This window comes from Typopeltis vanoorti, chromosome 13 (genome assembly GCF_054136105.1).
Source record: "Typopeltis vanoorti isolate ZY-2024b chromosome 13, IOZ_Tvanoo_1.0, whole genome shotgun sequence".
In the NCBI taxonomy this organism is placed as follows: Eukaryota; Metazoa; Arthropoda; class Arachnida; order Uropygi; family Thelyphonidae; genus Typopeltis; species Typopeltis vanoorti.
Window position 1 is genome coordinate 98,867,787 of NC_143561.1, and position 19,802 is coordinate 98,887,588.

Below are 19,802 nucleotides of genomic sequence, written 5' to 3' on the forward strand. Positions count from 1 at the left end.
CGGTGGATGTGGCGTTTGTACACCAATGCGCTTGACCGTACGAAGGAAGACTTCTTGGTTTCGAATCTAGTCGGCGACTAAAAAAATTTTTTCTAAGCCTTTTTTCTACCGGTTCCCGCGTTAGTCGATCTCTGGCACGGGCAAGCGGGTTTTTCTTCCGGAAAACTCGGGTTTTTCCTTCCGTAAACTCAAGAAAATCGACCGTAGAACCCACATTATTTCAGACATTAAATACGAGTGTTAGGGTTATGGACCACGAGATGGCGGCACTTGTTGAGCCGCCTCTCTTCACTGCGTGCCGCTTAATTAGTGATAGCCTTGGGCCATCTGTCTCTGATTGGGTACCAGTGGAGATTGAATTTCTAGGGCTAAAAAACGGCCTCGCCTACTCCCTATATACGGGAATAAAAAGTGTTAGTTGATTTTTTAACAATTAAAGATGGTTCAAAACTAACTGTAACAATTAAAAAAGATGCAGCAGATAATTCGATTGGGAAAATGTAATTTGTTATAATGTATGATGTATTCGTTAAGCTTTGGTTAAACCAGTTTTTTCTGATTAATATATAACATAATCACATTTGACCGCTTTTTTTTACAATTGCTGTTTCGATATATTATATTATATAATCTAAATCTGTTTATTATGAAGATGTTTGCTAAATCTTTTTCTCAATTAGATGGGTGTAGCCTATAGGTTTTTTTTTTTTTTTTTTGGTATGTTGTAGTCTTAGCGAACTGCTCAAAATATAGCGCTATCCCGATATTTATTTCAACATAGTGTATTTCGTAGCTGAAGCTTGTATTATCCCACAAGAGTACATATTTGCTCTTGAACCTCTTGGCGTATTACAGGAGTAAATGGACAACAGGCAGCCGCTGGTCGGAGTGCTGAACATAGCCAACTTTGATGGACTTCACTGTCACTTCCTAAATTAAAAATGACAAAACTGGAACGCACTCCTAAAAATTCAAGCGGGATATTTGAACAGACCTGTCTTAGCGTAAACAAACCACATCCCCCAAGTCTATGATCACGTAGTCTACATTCCCAGAAGAAAGCTACGTGTCATGTGATAAGCAAAGAAAAGGCGGGGTATTACATTTTGAATAAAAGACAGGAAGTGACACGTGTTACCGAGTTAAGCCTCAAGCCTGATCACACACATCATGACTTAGAGATAGTTAAGAGAAAATATCAAATTTGGGTTGGGGGTGAGGCATGAATAAATAATACGCCATTGCTCTATCGCTTCCGCTGCTTAGGAGGATTTCAACGCCGATGTTCTTTCTGTCAGAATATTCGTATTTTGACTTGACGGGAGTTTAAACTGAAAATGCTAGAATGAACACAGTTGCGCGTCAAAAGTATGGAAAAATGAATATTTGAAGGTATCTACTGCGGTGTTCTTTTCTGTCTTTTAGAAGCGTAGAATTTTCATGTTAGAATAAGAAAACATCTTTCTTTTGAGCTAAATCCGGTTAATTCTGAATAATACAGCGACGCTCTAAGTCTGTAGTCTCTTTCTACAAAACGCGTGAGCAAATTCAGAAAATTTTAAAACAATTGCTTTAAAAAAAGTATTTGAAAGTGGTTCTACGTTATTGTTTAAGACGAGAGAAAATTTAAAAAAAAAATCTATGTACCGACAGTGCATAAAAATGTTAAATTTACTAATCGATAAAATTTTAAATGGCTTCGGTAGACATTTTGTTGTATATCAAGATAAATTATCTGCATACGATTACTCAAGAGAATTTCTTGCATATTAGCAGTAGTGCACTTTGATGACGCTAGGAGTCGCCTGGATCGTCTTTCTTTTAGTGTCAGTTTCAGGCTAAGCCTATTTTTATATATAAATTCTACTCATTCTGGCTGGACGAAATTTTTAAGATCTGCTGTTTGATTTTTTTTTTTTTAATCTTTAACCATTTTAGTTCGCTTTGAATTTTTTCTTCTAACGAAATAATTGAATATTAGCAAAAATTAAATATCAAAGTTCGCCCGTTTTTATCGAAGAATAAGATAATTCGCGATCTCACATCTTGGTTCAAAAAACGTAGTCTTCATTCCATCTTAAACAAACCTAATCACATTTTTGACGATGTTTCCTCTAAGGATTTATTTTTTTCATTTCTTTGTCACAGCTCATTCTTATCGAATTCTGATGAGTTGCACTCCTGAGTATGCAAACGGATCATATTTCATAATACTTCTGCTTGGCTCCAAAAGGCCTTTTATTAATGTACATCTACATCCATATATTATTCCATTTCTTCTAGAAGTTCTTTTACTGTCAGTGACTCTCCTTATAAAAAATTGCCTAGAGAGAGAGAGAGATATTGCATTATTTATCCTTTGCATCCAACAAATGTGTGTGTGTACCGTTGTTGCATTTCAGCTGTATTGGGACATTTATGTGATATTCCTAATAAATATTAGAGGTGCCTTTCCTTCACGATGTAACAGAAATGGGCAGTTTCTAAGCTTCTACACAGATATTTTCTGAGCAATTTTGTTCTCTGAGATATCATAGAATCTGATTTTTTTTTCTGTCATTCCATAAATTTATTTTTTTATGGAAAAAGAAAGTAATGGAATGATGACTAGGATCAAAATACATTAATTCTGTTGACATATGTTTGGTCCTTTGATTAGCATCTCGTAATATTTTTGACCCTGAATTTAAAAACAACTTTCAAGAAGGAATGGACATGTAAATAATTTATTGTCATTACTGTACAGTAAACGTCAACGAATGATTTTTAAATTAATAAATAGACCCAATTCACCTTTAGGAAAGCAACACCTTAATTCACTTGGTAATGATACTCTTTGGTTGGAAAGAACTGGGTTCGAATCGTAATCTAGAATTGCTTTCCTCCCAGAAACTCTTGTTTTTCATCTCGTGACAAAAATAGGTTGAAAGAGCAGTTAAACAGCTTAATAGCTGTAAGGTTCTGGGTGTAGATGGAATCCCACCAGAGTTAAGGCTACAGGGAATGGAGGGATAAGAGTGTTTCACAGATTTGATTACAAGGGTGTGGAAGACAGGGTCATGGCTTAGAGAGTGGAAGGAGTCTGTTTTCATATCACTACATAAGAACGGAGATATGAACGATTGCAACAAGTATAGAACTATTACTTGTTGCAACCGTTCATATCTGGATTGAGATATTTTTGATCTCAACCGTTCATATTCTTGATTGAGATATTAAGATTGAGACTTTGGTCTCAATCCTAAATAGGATTGAGACCAAAGTTGAGACAGAGATGCCCGAGTATCAAGCAAGTTCTAGGAAAGGTAAGGTACCAGAGATCAGATTCTTTGCCTTAGACAGATCATAGAAAAGTATAAAGAATTTAGATTCCCCTGTGGTAATGTGTTTCATAGACGACTATAAAGCCTTTGACTGTGTTCAGCATGTGAAACTGTTGGAAGTTATAGAAATAATAAGTTTTCCTCAACTCACTATCAGGTTGATAGCCAACTTGTACAAGGAGCAAGAAGTCATGGTAAGAACAGGTGTTGGATTAACTGATTGGCTTCAGGTTGGAAAAGAAGTTAGGCAAGGATGTTTAATTCTCCTCGCTTGTTTAGTATCTATACTGAGGACATCATGCGTGTGGCATTGGATGAGTTCAAGACAAGAATTAGGTGGTAAATTGATCAATTATTTTAGGTCCCTGATGATACCGTACTCTATGTAATGACAAGGAAAAACTAGGACAAATTCTTGACACAGTTAATGAGATCAGTAAGAACAGAGGACTTCAGCTCATTCCTAGCAAGACAAAGATTATGGTTCTCAAAGAAATACAGACGGAGAAGCTCTTGAGAAACAAGTGTACCTTAATGGAGAAAGAATTGAAGTCAGCAAGTTTGAATACCTGGGATCCATTATCAATGTGAAGAATTGCTGTTTCAGAAGATTAGGAATGGCTAAAACAACACTCAGATCTATCCTTCAGATTTTAGATTCTATCTCCACGACAACAAAGTAGGAATTTGGATGCAGCTGTTTTTCCAACAGCGCCTTATGTGATATGTGATGTGAGACTTAGAATGTAAAGAAGTGATAGGAAAAGGATTGTTGCGTTTGAGACGTGTCACAGAAGGCTGCTGAGGATATTATATACTGAAAAGTAGACAAATGGAACGATGCTAGAATGGATCAGTATAACTTTAAGGAGAAATTAAAGTATAACTTTAATTTCTTCTGTCAATATCCTCTTTAAGGATATTGACAGAAGAAAGTTGAAATACTTTGTATACATAGAAAGGATGGACGGAGGACTTCTCAAAACAGTAATAGAAGGTAAAGTTCTTGGGAAAAAAGGAAGGGGTAGAACATCCATGAGATGGATGGGTTGTGATGTGTGTGTGTGGGTGGATGGAGTGACCGATCATGAGAAAGAGTTGAAGCCTCCAGAAAAGCATACAACACTGTCTTGGACTCCCCCACTGGTGAGAAACATCACTGAGCATCTGAGTGACCATCTGCTCTTGATGCCCAATGAACAGATGGATGGAAACAAAATGGCGAGAAGAACACAGTTAACAGACATGATACACTGGCTTCGTATATTCGTTGCTTCGTGCATAACTCCATAACAATCCAGCCGTTTAAAGAAATTGTTAATTGTTTGACAGTTGTTTGATAATAATAATTGCTTTGATTAAAACTTTGCTTTGAAACAAGGGCGGTCTTTAATTCCTATCAATTTCTTATGAAGATGTCCTCCCTCCCCTTTTTTGTAATGAGAGGCAAACTAATTATAAAATCACATCCATTTAAAAAACAACTTCAAGGAAAACAAAGTTCATCTACGAAAGTGTTTTTTTATTCTAAATAATTGAGATAAATCTCATACACCATTTTATAAAAATTATAATTATCGTATGTTTGAATTTTATGCATATTTTGCATATCCTAATTATGAAGACCAGACATTATCGAGTCCTGGATAGGAATCAAATGAAATCATTGGCTCATTTTTATATTCCAAAAGGAGGTGGCGGAACTTTTTTTCCTGAATTTATGAAATTTGTACACACTAGTGTCGATTAATATAGCATTTAGGATAAAGAGATGGTTGTCACCATCTCATTATCCTACATTAATGGTTTGATTTTGCATTTTCTTTTAAATTAATATTCCGATTTGCTTTATTTTGACACAAGAAGAAGCAGAGTGAAGTCAATTCATAGCTCTCCCAACAGATTAATGTAGCCATTAATCTCACGTTTTCTTTTAATATTCCTGTTTGTCATTTTTAATATTTTCCTATTATCTGTTGAAAACTTTTGCATGATTCTATCGACCTCTTTCAAATGTTTTTTTTTTTTTTTAAACTTCAAAGATCTGTGGTTCTTAAGATTGCGATAGCTCGAAGAGTGTCTTAGATAATAACTTTTCAGTTTTATTTTCTAAGTAATTTTGCTAAATAAATAGAGCTGTATATAGCTTAGAGCTGTAAAATTCATATAGTATTAATACCTCGTGGACGTGCACTCCCAGAGTTGATCGTTGTTGTCTTGATACATACATTTCTCATTAGCGCATTGAAGTGTGGCGGTCTTTCTCTTATTCCTTGGTGACTTTCTAAAATAAGATTATACATATTCATGATTATATAGTACTTCATCTTTCCTTTATATTTCGACATCAAAACTTTAGAAATATGCAAAAATTCAATAATCACGTCATTAATATGGGTTGGTTGAAATAAAAATACAAGCTAAAGGATATTCTCAAATATATTTGGTTTTTTTTTCTATCTGAGCACGACTATTACGAGTTGTGCTAGCATCGCAATTGTAAATAAGTATTTCCCCAGAGAAAATTTGTATTTACTCGTAAATCCTATTTATCGTACCGTCTCCATCTTGGCAGAGAACATGTGATCAGGGGCGGACTTGGGCATGGACTTTATGGGCTTCAGCCCAGGGCCCCGTTCAATCAAAGGATCCCCCCCCACTTCGCGGTCAAAAAAATAAAAATAAAAACAATTTAAATTACAAATTTAAGAAAAAATAAATTATACAAAATTTTTTCGTATTAAAATCGTTAATTTGCAACATTATTGGATTTGAATTAAATATCAAATATCAATGTTTTAAATGACAGTAAATAGTAAATACGGCTCTGTCTTCTATCGCTTCTGTCGGTAAAATCAAAATATACTTTGTCATTTGTCAATTATGCAAATAATATAGCAACATCGGAATGGGAGTGCAAGTCTAGCTCATCCAGCTCATCTAAAGCTTGTTAGCTTTGCGTAGCTCTCACATATATACTTTCTGCTCTCACCGTTTGACATTTGAGGTTATGTATAGTACAGTATAGTTGAATATTAAATAGTTGTTTGTTCGGTGAAGTGTACTGTTCAGGTGTTTCGTTTCTTCACTGGTAAGAATCGGCAAGGTTTACGAAATACTAAATAAATATACATTAAACAACTTAATATGGTGGTGGATTTTTTTTACTTCTTTTCAGATTAAATAAATACCTAAAAAATGTCTGGTAGAAAATATAAAAGCGGAGCTGAAAAACGAAAAATACAATTAAATAGAGAAAAAGAAAGAAGTAAATGTGCCAAAATTTCAAATTTTTTTGTATTGGAAAATAAAAAATGAAAATCTAAACGATATAGGTGCAGTAATAAGCGAAAGAGAGAATAACTTAACCGAAGAGAAAGAGAAAAAACAAAAACATGTATATAACAATAACGAAGAATTACTAGGACTAAAATCACAAGCGAGAACCTCTAAAAACAATGTTGACGTTGATGGACATTCAGTATCAGATAAAAATATACAAGACCTCGACGATGACCAGCTCTCTGAAGCCTCTGTTGCTGTTTTGCAAGAAGATAGTGATAGAGAGGCAGAAGAGGCTTTAAAAAATGCAGAGTTACTTGCTAAATATGTTGACGTAGGTGGGTGGCCTACACAGCTAAATGATAATTTTATTAATCACTGTCTGTCACATGAAATGCTTTATTTCCAAAATAAAGATCCAAAAAATATATATCCAGTTTCAACAAGGTATTACAAAGAACAAAACAGATCATTTTCAAATAAGTTCTTTTTGCAAAAAAAAAATTAACATCACAACCAAATATTTTCATTATAACTGTATATAAAAGTTTGTATATCCAAGTGCATCAAATAAAATAAAAAAGTTCTTCAATGTCTGTTGCCTATAATTTTTTCTATTAAAAAAGGATTTTAAAAAAAAAAACAGTTTTTCGACAAAATGGCAAATGAGTCGCCACAGCTAACCCAAACTTAGGTCAATTGGATAGGTCCCCAAAGAGTGTTTGTCCAGAGCCCCGAACGGTCCTCCACTGCATGTGATCCATGCGCGATTTTTGTAGTGGTATCTGCTTCTGTAATCTTAATATTAGATATAATAATTGGTGTTTAAAATGTTAGTAATTTTCAAGTGTAATTTATTCGAATATTTTAGCATTTTTAATCTTAGTTTGTAACATATTAAATTTATTAATTTATTTTATTTATAGTTTTTTTTATTAAATTTCCGTCATAGTTTTTTCATACCACGGAACAAAAACACATCCAAGTGACTCACTTTCCGTTTACTGAATCAACGAATTACAAAATAGACAACAAAGCAAAACTTTTGAACGACATTCTTAGAACTCTTTCTGCCCTATTATTTTCAGGTTCTTCATCTGCATTTTATCAGTCAACATACTTTATATTAAGGTGCATGGGAAAAATGATAGCAAACTGCGCTTCAACTGAGCATGCGCGATAACTAGAGCGAGGCCTGCACGGGATCTAACAATGGCAGACAGCAAATGCTGTACATGCTAGACAACGAAAGGCCTTGTAACACATGTTACTGATTCTGCTCGAAATTGCTGTAACAGAACTGAAACCTTGTTTGGAAGATCTTGACTTTGACATACAGAAGCTGTAGTGGGAATGCGCAGATGTTTTCTATTCACTTATTTGCTATCTTCTGAAGTTAGTATGTAATAATATCCTTACGATGTTTGTTTAAAAATATTTTTTAAAAGAAAAATCCACCTCATTTGTTATGGAGAACAATAATTGAATCATGTTACACAGACAGTTTATCATGCGAAAATAAACGATGTCAATTTGTAAAGAAATCAAAGCGGTTTTCTTTGAATTTTTTGATATTTAAAAATCAAAATGTAGTATTTTAATATTTAAAGAAATCTTTAAGATGCGACAGAATATGACAAATGCGACAAAATATGACAGTGTGACTAACTGAACTGAAAAAAATATTTATTTCATATGAAAAATCGCAACAAAGATTAATTTTTGATCCTGGTACTGTAGTAAACATCTATTGTGCAATAATGCCAACTACGTCAGTGCTAAATTTAATTTTTATACAAGACAATGAAGATATATGAACATTACTACATCACTATCACGATAAACCAAACGAAAACTTTATAAAATGATCAACTTAACAATAAAATCAACTGTAATCGCAATGTATTATACTTTTATTTGATTGGCCAAGAACCATGATGACGTTTATTCTGATGGAAACAATAGGTTCCGTTTGCATGTCTAGTGACAGTTTATTCCTCAACAAATAAGGCTCAGATCTTTTTAAAGACTTAGTTTTATATAAAAATATATTTTATATAAAATAATCTAGCTGAAAACTGTTTATAATATTAATTATTAATAACACCTAATTTAGATTAATCATTTGTTCTAACACCATTTTATGGAAAAAATACTTGAGCATATTTAGTTCGAGATAGGGTTTGTGAATGACCACCATACCTTTGGAGAGTAATGGATGGCAATGCTGTAGCCAATGAAGTTCTAACTGAGGCTCGGCTATTGCTGTTACCCTCCTGCCATGATCAGAGCTTTATTATTTATATAGCTCAATAACATCCTATCCTTTCACTGTCCTCTTCAGACAGATAACGGGGAATATGAAAAGCATTCTTGCTTCGCCCATCTAGCCAGTCCTTTTAAGGACTTAAAGGTTAGAAATAATCAGACCTATAGCGAGAAAAATAGGCTAGCATATATAATCGTTATTTAACACATGCATCATAGTTCATAAATATAAAATGCTCTCTCTATTTGTAGTCAAAAGTTACTCCTTTCACGCAGAAACGATATTTGAACATGAAAGACATCTTATTAAGACTTAAAATGAGCTCCTGCTGAATCATCGCAGGTTTTAAGTGTACTTAGTAGAATGGCTATGGAAGCTAACGGTTTAGGAAAGATGTAAATTATGAGTTCTCTCTCTTCGAAATAGCAACGTCATCAGAAAAATATGCTTAGTTGCATTTCCTGTTCAACAGAATGAAAAAAAAAAAAAAAAGAAAAGTTAGTTCTGTTATTAAAATGTGATTTTAGTCGTGGAAGTAAGCGACTTAGTAAAAGGCTTTTAACTCTGATATTTAATACTTGAAGAACCCGAGCTATTTCTATAGGAAATAAAGTATGAGAATCTGAAACAGTCGCTATATATTTTTTATTTATTTCCTACTCCTATGACATGATTCATAGTTTTCCTAATAAGACTTAAGCTTGACTTACATTTTGACATTTTATATTTATAAAATGTCAGAGTTCATATAAATATACCTGATAATACTTCAGTTCTACAGATTGCTTCCTGATGATTATTCCAAAGATGTGCCTTATTTTTTTAAATTTTTCATATACGTTTCTTCCACAGTTGATTATAACATTCGCATTTCTTCATTCAACAGCTGTTTATACGTTCGCTGATAAAAATTAGCAGATGGTGGAACAAATGCGCTGCACTTCCATCCAGTTTGTACACTATTGCAGTGATCTGCGATTGTAATTGACACTAACAATCTTGTCAGTAGTGTCTGCCTATTTGACAGATGCTACTCACTGGCTTCTTCTCTTTGGGTACCTATTTAACGAATGCACTTACAGACTTCTTTCCTTCCACCTGCCTGTTTGATGGATGACATCGACTCTCTCCTGACTGCCTATTTAATGGAAGCTTCTTAGTCTTCTTTTCTTCTGACTGCCTATTTAACGGAGTCTACTCGATGTCCTCTCTTCAGACTGCCTATTCTGGTACAACTCGCTAAAATAAACAATTATACTTGGACTTTATCAATACTTTATTAAATATCAAATATTGGATTAATTTTAAAACAAAATTATAATTTTAATAATTTTAATAAATACTATTTATTAAAATATTTATTTAAAAAATAAATATTTGAATAAATATCAATATAAATTTATTATTTAATTATAAATAATTATGAGATTTAAATAAAGCATTAAATTAATTTTTTAAATAAAACAATGACCACTAAATTCGCATACCAAATATTTATTGACGTAGCGATACTATTAAATTCTGTTTGCCGTGTATTGCAAGATGAAGGAGATGCTGTGATTAATACCCTTGGAGGGTAATGGATGGCAATGCTGTAGCCAATGAAGTTCTAACTGTGGCTCGGCTATTGCTGTTATCAGAGCTGTAATAGCTCAATAACACTTTATCCCTACACTGTCCTCTACAGATAACGGGGAAGATGAAAAGCATTCTTGCTTCGCCCCTTTAATCCAGTCCTTATGGGGATTATTGCAAGATGATTGTTTATTCGATTATTCTGCCTCCATTGAAATTTAGAGATCTACATGGATTACCCCGTGTGGTGGCCGGGATAAGAATAGTCCCACTGTAGCTAATGCATGTCGTACGAGGCGACTAAAATCCAGGGTGGGTAACGGATGGCAATGCTGTAGCCAATGAAGTTTTAACTAAGGCTCGGCTATTGCTGTTAACCTCCTGCCATGATCTGAGCTTATAGTTCTATATTACCCTATCCACACATTTTCTTCTACAGATAACGGGGAATATGAAAAGCATTCTTGCTTCACCCATCTAACCAAGAAAAAAAAATTTTCAGGATGATTGTTTATTCGATTATTCTGGCTACATTGAAATTTAGAGATCTACATTGACTTTTAAATAGTTGATACGTAATTGACTCATTGAATTATTCTGCTCATTACGGATTCGGATTACACTATTTATAAAACTTAATTTAAAATCCCTTACACTATCGATTGCTTCGAAGCCTATTATTTGCGCTTCCAAAGATCAAGTCATTGCCCTTCTCCTAAAGCATTTAACTTGGAAATTAGCCAAATTAATTTACAGCTCCTTCTTAGTAGATGACATTCTTTTTTTTTCTCTTAACGGTGATTGATGACTAGGGCATGTCCCTTACAAACATTTTTATAATGAAGAAATTCACACAACTATTCTTGTACCTATTGTTATAGTGCTGAATAGATGTTATGGATACAGCTTCGTCCCCTTCGTTTTTATCCTCTTATAAGTAACACCTTTTAATAAACTCTTTCTTTATATAATTCTCTTTCATTCTGGTGAAGGCGCGTGCATTATGTGTCGTAGTATATTTTTTTATGCTATACATACACACCTATGCTATTAAAAGCATAGATCTTATGTTAGTCAAATTATTAACAGTAAAATTCCCTAGCGTAGCCTATCTTCAATTGTTAACGATAAAATTTAAATTGTGAATTTTACAGCAAAAGAATATTCTGACAACAGATTATGCTTACCGTAAGCCCTGCTTCAAAGATTGTATTCTTCTCATAAAAAAAACCCGTCTATGTTCTGATAGGTCACTCAGTTACAAGTTTAATATGACTAGAATAATTACTTAGTTTTTACGTGTAGTATATACAAATGTTACCAACTTCTTCACTCAATGCATTCTTTCCTTAACGTTGGCTCCGTCCCATCAAAGTTTTTAGATTAACCAAACAAAAAATATTAATACCAAAAATCCTACATCAGCACTTTAAGAATAAACGATGATGCATTCTGTTAGTTTTTCATACTCTGCATGCTTGTCTTTCTTCTTTTAAAATCCCGAAAGGAAATAATTCTAAAATAATTGGTTTCTGATGTTGATGAGAATCATGCGAATTTCTCTTATTACATAGAAAAAAGTATCAAGTTTCAATTAAGCTCTTAGATTTCGCTGAATAACACCCACATTATTGAAGAACAAATAAAGAAAGCGCTGAATGTTAGCCTTTAGTACGATAGAATTAGTATATGGGTTCAGAGTTAAATATTTGAAACACAGTGAAAGAAATTACAACTGTAAAGCTACTGCTATCAAAGAAGGTCACTAACATCGAATAATTCGTTGATTTTATTAAAAGTTTTAAACCTATTATAAATTAATGCTATTAAATTACTGGAAAGTTAAATAATCTTGGAAACGCGAACAATATTTTTTTTTCACCCTGCTTCAGATCTCCCAAAATTAGCGTACTCGTTTCACACCTAGCAATGAAATTCATTCACTACGTATAAATAATCACAACGACCATATCAATAGTAATGAGCTAGCAAACTGGTTCACCAACTGGAGAATTCAAGTAAACCCCCTCAAAAGCTCAGCCATGATGTTTTCAAGAAGAAAGATCTGCAACAAAGAAGACATCCTGCTCTCTGGTCAAAAGATCCCATGGCATTCAGAGACCAAATATCTTGGAGTATTGATGGATAAGAAACTCCTTTTCAACAAACACATCAATCTCGTTTGTTCCAAATCTTCCAAAGTCATAGCTCAGCTCTACCCATTGATCAACCGCAAGAGCAAATTGAACCTACATAATAAATTGCTTCTTTACCGGATGGTAATACGTCCAGTCATCACCTACGCCTCACCAGCATGGAGTCACACTTCAAGATCAAACATTTCAAAATTGCAGAGAATCCAAAATAAATGCCTTAGGATGATCCTGGATGCACCGTGGTTCGTCAGAAATTCACAGATTCACCGAGAAACCGGCATTCCATACATCTCCTCCCTTCTTCGTGATCTTGCAGAAAAATTCTTCGTGAAGTCAAGTTCACATTCAAACCCACTAATCGTGCAAGCTGTCAATTACAATGAGACTGATTACTACAAACACAAAAGACCGAAGGCTATTCTTCTCTCAACTGATCATAGCTAACACTACTGCCCTCAGAGGGCGAGCTTAATTGCTCACAAATCTCCCATTCCCAAATAACTCTCATTACAGATAAAGGGGAATATGAAAAGCACTTGTGCTTCACCCATCCTGTCAGTAACGTCAATGGTCAATGGTCAATCAATAGTAATAGAGGATTGAAAGGAACAATCGACCGTGAGATGCGGTCCTTGATTTCATATGAGATGCCCATATAGGGTAACGAATGGCAATGCTGAACCAATGAAGTTTAACTGAGGTTCGGCTGTTGCTGTTATCCTGGGTTAATGAGTTCGCTCTCTTAGGTTTTGCCCTAAGGGAGCACTTTGAGTCTCCGGGGAAAGTGTTCTCCGGCACGGCCCGCTGAGGGGTACTTGCCGGTGAATTATTTTCCTCGGAATATGAGCGGTTCTGCTCGGTACTCGAGTTTCACTGAGTAGAACCAACGCTGAGATTTGGACGGTCTTTCGCCCACGAATGAGTGGCCTAGAGATCGTCCGATATTTTTGAGATATCACCTTTAATTACACATGCGGTGATTGATTTTATATGAGATGCCCATATAGGGTAACGGATGGCAATGCTGAACCAATGAAGTTTAACTGAGGTCGGCTGTTGCTGTTATCCTGGGTAAATGAGTTCGCTCTCTTAGGTTTTGCCCTGAGGGAGCACTTTGAGTCTCCGGGGAAAGTGTTCTCCGGCACGGCCCGCTGAGGGGTACTTGCCGGTGAATTATTTTCCTCGGAATGAGCGGTTCTGCTCGGTACTCGAGTTTCACTGAGTAGAACCAACGCTGAGATTTGGACGGTCTTTCGCCCACGAATGAGTGGCCTAGAGATAGTCCGATATTTTTGAGATATCACCTTTACTTACACATACGGTGATTGATTCATTCACTCCAATACCCTTGGAGGGTAATGGATGGCAATGCTGTAGCCAATGAAGTTCTAACTGAGGCTCGGGTATTGCTGTTACCCTCCTGCCATGATCAGCGCTTTAATAGCTCAATAACACCTTATCCCTACACTGTCCTCTACAGATAACGGGGAATATGAAAAGCATTCTTGCTTCGCCCCTTTAAGCCAGTCCTTATAAGGACTATAAGGACTCAATAGTAATTCTTCAATAGTAATAGAAATTCTTCACAATCACGGATAATCACCCAAATCAGCTAGTTCGACAGGCAGCGGACTACAAGCGCTCAGATCGTTTCAAACATAAAAAACCGAAATCCTCCATCGCAAGAGAAAGCTGATACAGCCTCAATGCTCACAATGAGCGGGTAAATTACCCACAATAATCTCATCACCCACAATCTAAAATCCAGATGAAGGGATAAAGAGTCAAGGACTCAGTCCATCAACCAATTAAGTTCAAAGTTCAATAGTAAGGGATTGAGTGTTGAACAATCGACCGTGAGATGCGGTGATTGATTCATTCAATCCAATACCCTTGGAGGGTAATGGATGGCAATGCTGTAGCCAGTGAAGTTCTGAGGTTAGGCTATTGCTGTTACCCTCCTGCCATGATCAGAGCTTTAATAGCTCAATAACACTTATCCCTATACTGTCCTCTACAGATAACGGGGAAGAATGAAAGGATTCTTGCTTCGACCCTTTTAGCCAGTCCTTATAAGGACTATAAGGACTCAATACTAAGATTCTAATCCCGACCTGTTGGTTGGAGATCATCTGCTAAGGGAGCAATGTTACATTCCAGTAAAATATAAAAATCAACAGCAGTCGTATTTTAAAACCTTATTTTATGTGGTTTAGCAGTTTGTGAAAAGCTTTCGTCGTCAGGAAACTTCTTGAAGGATTATATTTATTTTTTTTATTAAACTCGTTATTTATCTAAACATGTCTCAATACCGGAAGCTTTCCATAGCAGTCATATTTGTTTAGGTTAGAGTATTTTTACTGACTCCACATATAAAATAAAAAAACAGTCATGTACTGTTGATTGAAGTACACATTGTGGCAGATGTAAATATATAATATATTTCTTAGCTATTTAGCATGTTATGAGATCATCTTATAAAATCCTACGTAATGTAAAATCTGTGCATTAGAACTTGAAAAATTAAGGTGTAAATTTAAGATTACAAAACAATTTGAATTCTTCTATCGTACCGTACTAAGGTAATTTCCCGTATCTGGGGAAAAGTGGTCAACATTTCTTCTTGGCCCACCAACATCAAGGACGCCATTAACGGTAATACCGCAAAGCGTTCAAGTGATCCGAGTGACAAGAAGTAAAGGAAATGCTCTGGGAAAAGTCGTTTTAGTTTCCTTTCTTATTTCTACGTACTTTCCAAATGAGTCTGAAGGCAAAATACGCAATTTGAACCGCTCGGTCATTACCTACTGGATGTCTCTAAGAACATCATTCCGAATCATTTATCCTCACTTCTATTGCTCGAGAGGATGGCAGACGTGGTTTTCCTCCGCAGCAAGTATTAATTGAATTCCTAAAGAAATGTTTTTATCCCTTTTCTGATTTCCATTACCGGACAGGTTAGGATAAGGATTAAAGTATTTCACGATGGGTTTCTACGGAGAGTTTACTGGGGGGGGGGGGGGGGGGTTTAGCAAACTCAGAGGTTTCTATTGGCAGTGAACTGGATGCGATCTTGCAGTTTTATTACATAATTCGTTTTTTTTAAGATGGGAAATTCTTTTACAGCTTTTTAAAATATGAACAGAGACTTTAGTATTTCATTCGTATTACTTAAAAAAAAGGAGCTTAGTGTATGCTAAAGAATGCAAAGATTGCTGCGATAGCTAAAAATTGGATTATCTGAAACAGGATATCAAATTAATTCAGAAAAACTTAACTGATGATTCAGCAACACGAAAGTAAAAAAATGCCGTGACAAATTGTAGTTTTGATTTTTCATTCTCGTATGAACTCAAGTGGGTCACAAATGTACCCACTTAAAGACACAATCTATTTAATAGAGACATATTTCGTTCTTTATCTTCCCTTTCACTTCAGAAACGCATTTTTTGTACGTTAGTCTAATACAGAACGTTTGGAAGTAATAGCACACATCTAGCCACTGAACTACTAAAACGTGGAACCTACTGTTGTCATTGAAATATTACTTCACATTAATCTGAGCATCGAACGAACTATTTTATTATATTATATACAGAGAAATATTAAACTTTATTTTAATCATTGTGTTGAGTTAATAGGACTATTAATTCCGGATATAGTTTTAATTTACATTATGTTATGCAATTAAAACTGTCCTTTTTTATACAGCTATATTACATTACATAATGAAACAGCAATGTCCGTTATGGGATTGTATTGCTAATTGCTAAGAAGACATTTCAACGTAAGTTTTATAAATTAAACTCACGAGTAACTGTTCAGATATTCTTGCTGACATTAAATAGTAATATTTAAATTAGAAAACGGTGTCCCTCCAAAATGAGTAAAAAACATTCTACACAATACACTTACGCTAAATAACCCGTACTTAACTGAAATTCTTCTTTTAAACGCAATCATTTTTATTAGTTTTCTCCCCGAAAACTTAAACAGACTTCAGCATTTTTACTTCCCTTGAATGTTCCCGGCCTCTTCACTGTATGATTGAAGGCTATTTAGCTAGAATATTATTTTTATTTATTTGTTAAATACATAATATTAGAACAGGTAATGAAAGACTCGGGTATGTACTTGACAATATATCAAATTTTTGAAAAGTGAATAAAATATGCAAAGAACTATAAAACTAAGTATAGCATAGTTAAAATAATTCTCATCTCAATATGTATCTATGTAATAATTATTCATATATTTTAATAACATTAATGCACCATACTATTTTACTCATATGCCGATGTCAATTACATATAATCGACCTTAAGACCGGAGGGGAATTGGAATCGGATCAATCGACCGTGAGATGCGGTGATTGGTTCATTAATGCCCTTGGGGGTGATGGATAGCAACGCAAAGCTGTACCAATGAAGTTTAACTGAGGTTCGGCTGTTGCTCTTATCCCCTTGGGCGATGAGTTTTTGAGTTCGCTCTCTTAAGGTTTTTGCCTTAAGGGAGCACTTTGAGTCTCCGGGGAAGGTGTTCTCCGGCACGGCCCGCTGAGGGGCTTTGTCGGTGAATTATTTTCCTCGGAATATGAGCGGTTCTGCCCAGTGGTCGGGGAGCCCGTCACTGAGTGGAACCAACGCTGAGATTACGGTCTTTCGCCCACTATGGTGTGGCCTAGAGATCGTCCGTATTTTTGAGATGCCACCTTTACTTACATAGTCGGTGATTGATTTTATATGAGATGCCCATATAGGGTAACGGATGGCAATGCTGAACCAATGAAGTTTAACTGAGGTTCGACTGTTGCTGTTATCCTGGGTTAATGAGTTCGCTCTCTTAGGTTTTGCCCTAAGGGAGCACTTTGAGTCTCCGGGGAGAGTGTTCTCCGGCACGGCCCGCTGAGGGGTACTTGCCGGTGAATTATTTTCCTCGGAATATGAGCGGTTCTGCTCGGTACTCGAGTTTCACTGAGTAGAACCAACGCTGAGATTTGGACGGTCTTTCGCCCACGAATGAGTGGCCTAGAGATCGTCCGATATTTTTGAGATATCACCTTTACTTACACATACGGTGATTGATTCATTCAATCCAACACCCTTGGAGGGTAATGGATGGCAATGCTGTAGCCAGTGAAGTTCTAACTGAGGTTCGGCTATTGCTGTTACTCTCCTGCCATGATCAGAGCTTTAATAGCACAATAACACCTTATCCCTACACTGTCCTCTACAGATACAGATAACGGGGAAGATGAAAAGCATTTTTGCTTCGCCCCTTTAAGCCAGTCCTTATAAGGATAAGACCGGAGGGAAAAAGTCCTTTTTAGGACTTCCAGGGTAACAAATGCTGTAGCCAATGAAGTTTTAACTAAGGATCGGCTATTGCCGTTACCCAGCCATGACTAGAGCTTTTTAGCTCAATAACACTCCATCCACACAGATTTTCTTCATTCAGATGACGGGATAAAGAATCAAGGACTCAGTCCATCGCCCAGTTCTTTTAAGAACTTAAGACCGGAGGGTAATGGATGGCAATGTTGTAGCCAATGAAGTTCTAACTGAGGCTTGGCTATTGCTATTACCCTCCTGCCATGATCCAAGAGCTTTAATAGCTGAATAACACCTTATCCCTACATTGTCCTCTACAGATAACGGGGAAGATGAAAAGCATTCTTGCTTCGCCCCTTTAAGCCAGTCCTTATAAGGACTATAAGGAGATGCGGTGGGAAAAATGTGAGAGAAAAGTCCTTTTTAGGACTTCCAGGGTAACGAACGGCAATGCTGTAGCCAATAAAGTTTTAACTGAGGCTCAGATATTGCCGTTACCCAACCATCACTAGAGCTTTTAGCTCAATAACACCCCATCCACACAGATTTTCTTTATTCAGATGACGGGATAAAGAGTCAAGGACTCAGTCCAGTTCTTTTAAGAGATGCCGTGGGGGATCCAATACCCTTGGAGGGTAATGGATGGCAGTGCTGTAGCCAATGAAGTTCTAACTGAGACTCGGCTATTGCTGTTACCCTCTTGCCATGATCAGAGCTTTAATAGCTCAATAACACCTTATCTCTATACTGTCCTCTACAGATAACGGGGAAGATGAAAGGCATTCTTGCTTCGCACTTTTAAGCCAGTTTACAGTCCTTATAAGGACTATAAAATGATTCCCGTGTGGTGGCCGGGTAATTGATGGCTGTAGCCAATTAAGTTCCAACTGAGACTCGGTTGTTGCTGTTATCCCTTGGGACGCTGAATTTCGCTCTCTTAGGTTTGCTCCCAGTGAGGGGGCTTTGCCTGAGAGAGTATTTTGAGTCTCCGGTGAGGTGTTGTGTCGATGGATGCTTTTCCCTGGAATATGAGCGGTTCTGCTCGGTGGTGGGGAAGCCCGTCACTGAGTGGAACCAACGCTGAGTTGGACGGTCTTTCGGCCACTATCGAGTGGTCTAGGGATCGTTCTTATTTTTAGAGATGGCTTTACTTATACAGTAGCCAATGAAGTTCTGAGCCTCGGCTGTTGCTGTTACCTCCTGGGACGTTGAGTTTCGCTCTCTAAGGCTTGCTCCCGGTGAGGGGGGGGGGGTTTGCCTGGGAGAACATTTTGAGTCTCCGGGGAGGGTGTTCTCCGGCATGGCCTGGTGAGGGGCTGTGTCGGTAGATGCTTTTCCCTGGAATATGAGAGGTTCTGCTCGGTGGTGGGGGAGCCCGTCACTGAGTTGGACGGTCTTTCGGTCACTATGGAGTGGTCTAGGGAGCGTCCTAATTTTTAGAGTTGGCTTTACTTAAACATCGCCAATGTAGCTCATGCATGTCGTACGAGGCGACTAAAATGGGTTTCCAGGGAGGATGATGGATGGCAATACTGTAGCCAATGAAGTTCTAACTGAGGCTCGGCTATTGCTGTTACCCTCCCGCCATGATCAGAGCTTTATTTATATAGCTCAATAACACCCTATCCTTACACTGTCCTCTACAGATAACTGGGAATATGAAAAGAATTCTTGCTTCGCCCATCTAGCCAGTCCTTTTAAGGACTGTAAAATGAACTTTATGGTTCAGAATGTAATACATTCGTATTTAATTCAAATAGTTAAAAGAATCAAAAATACCGAAGTTTTTCGAATCATTTCGTGTGTAAATACATACAGCTGTGATTATTTTAATCCTACTTTCTACTAAAGCGTGTTGCTTAACAAC

General features: G+C 36.3%; 1 protein-coding gene across 22 annotated transcripts in view; it reads left to right on the top strand.

Annotated features, from left to right (window-relative positions):
• The window catches only part of LOC150100409 (coiled-coil domain-containing protein AGAP005037-like), a 1,356,304-nt gene that overhangs the window by 406,636 nt on the left and 929,866 nt on the right, over positions 1–19,802 (top strand). The window lies entirely within an intron of this gene.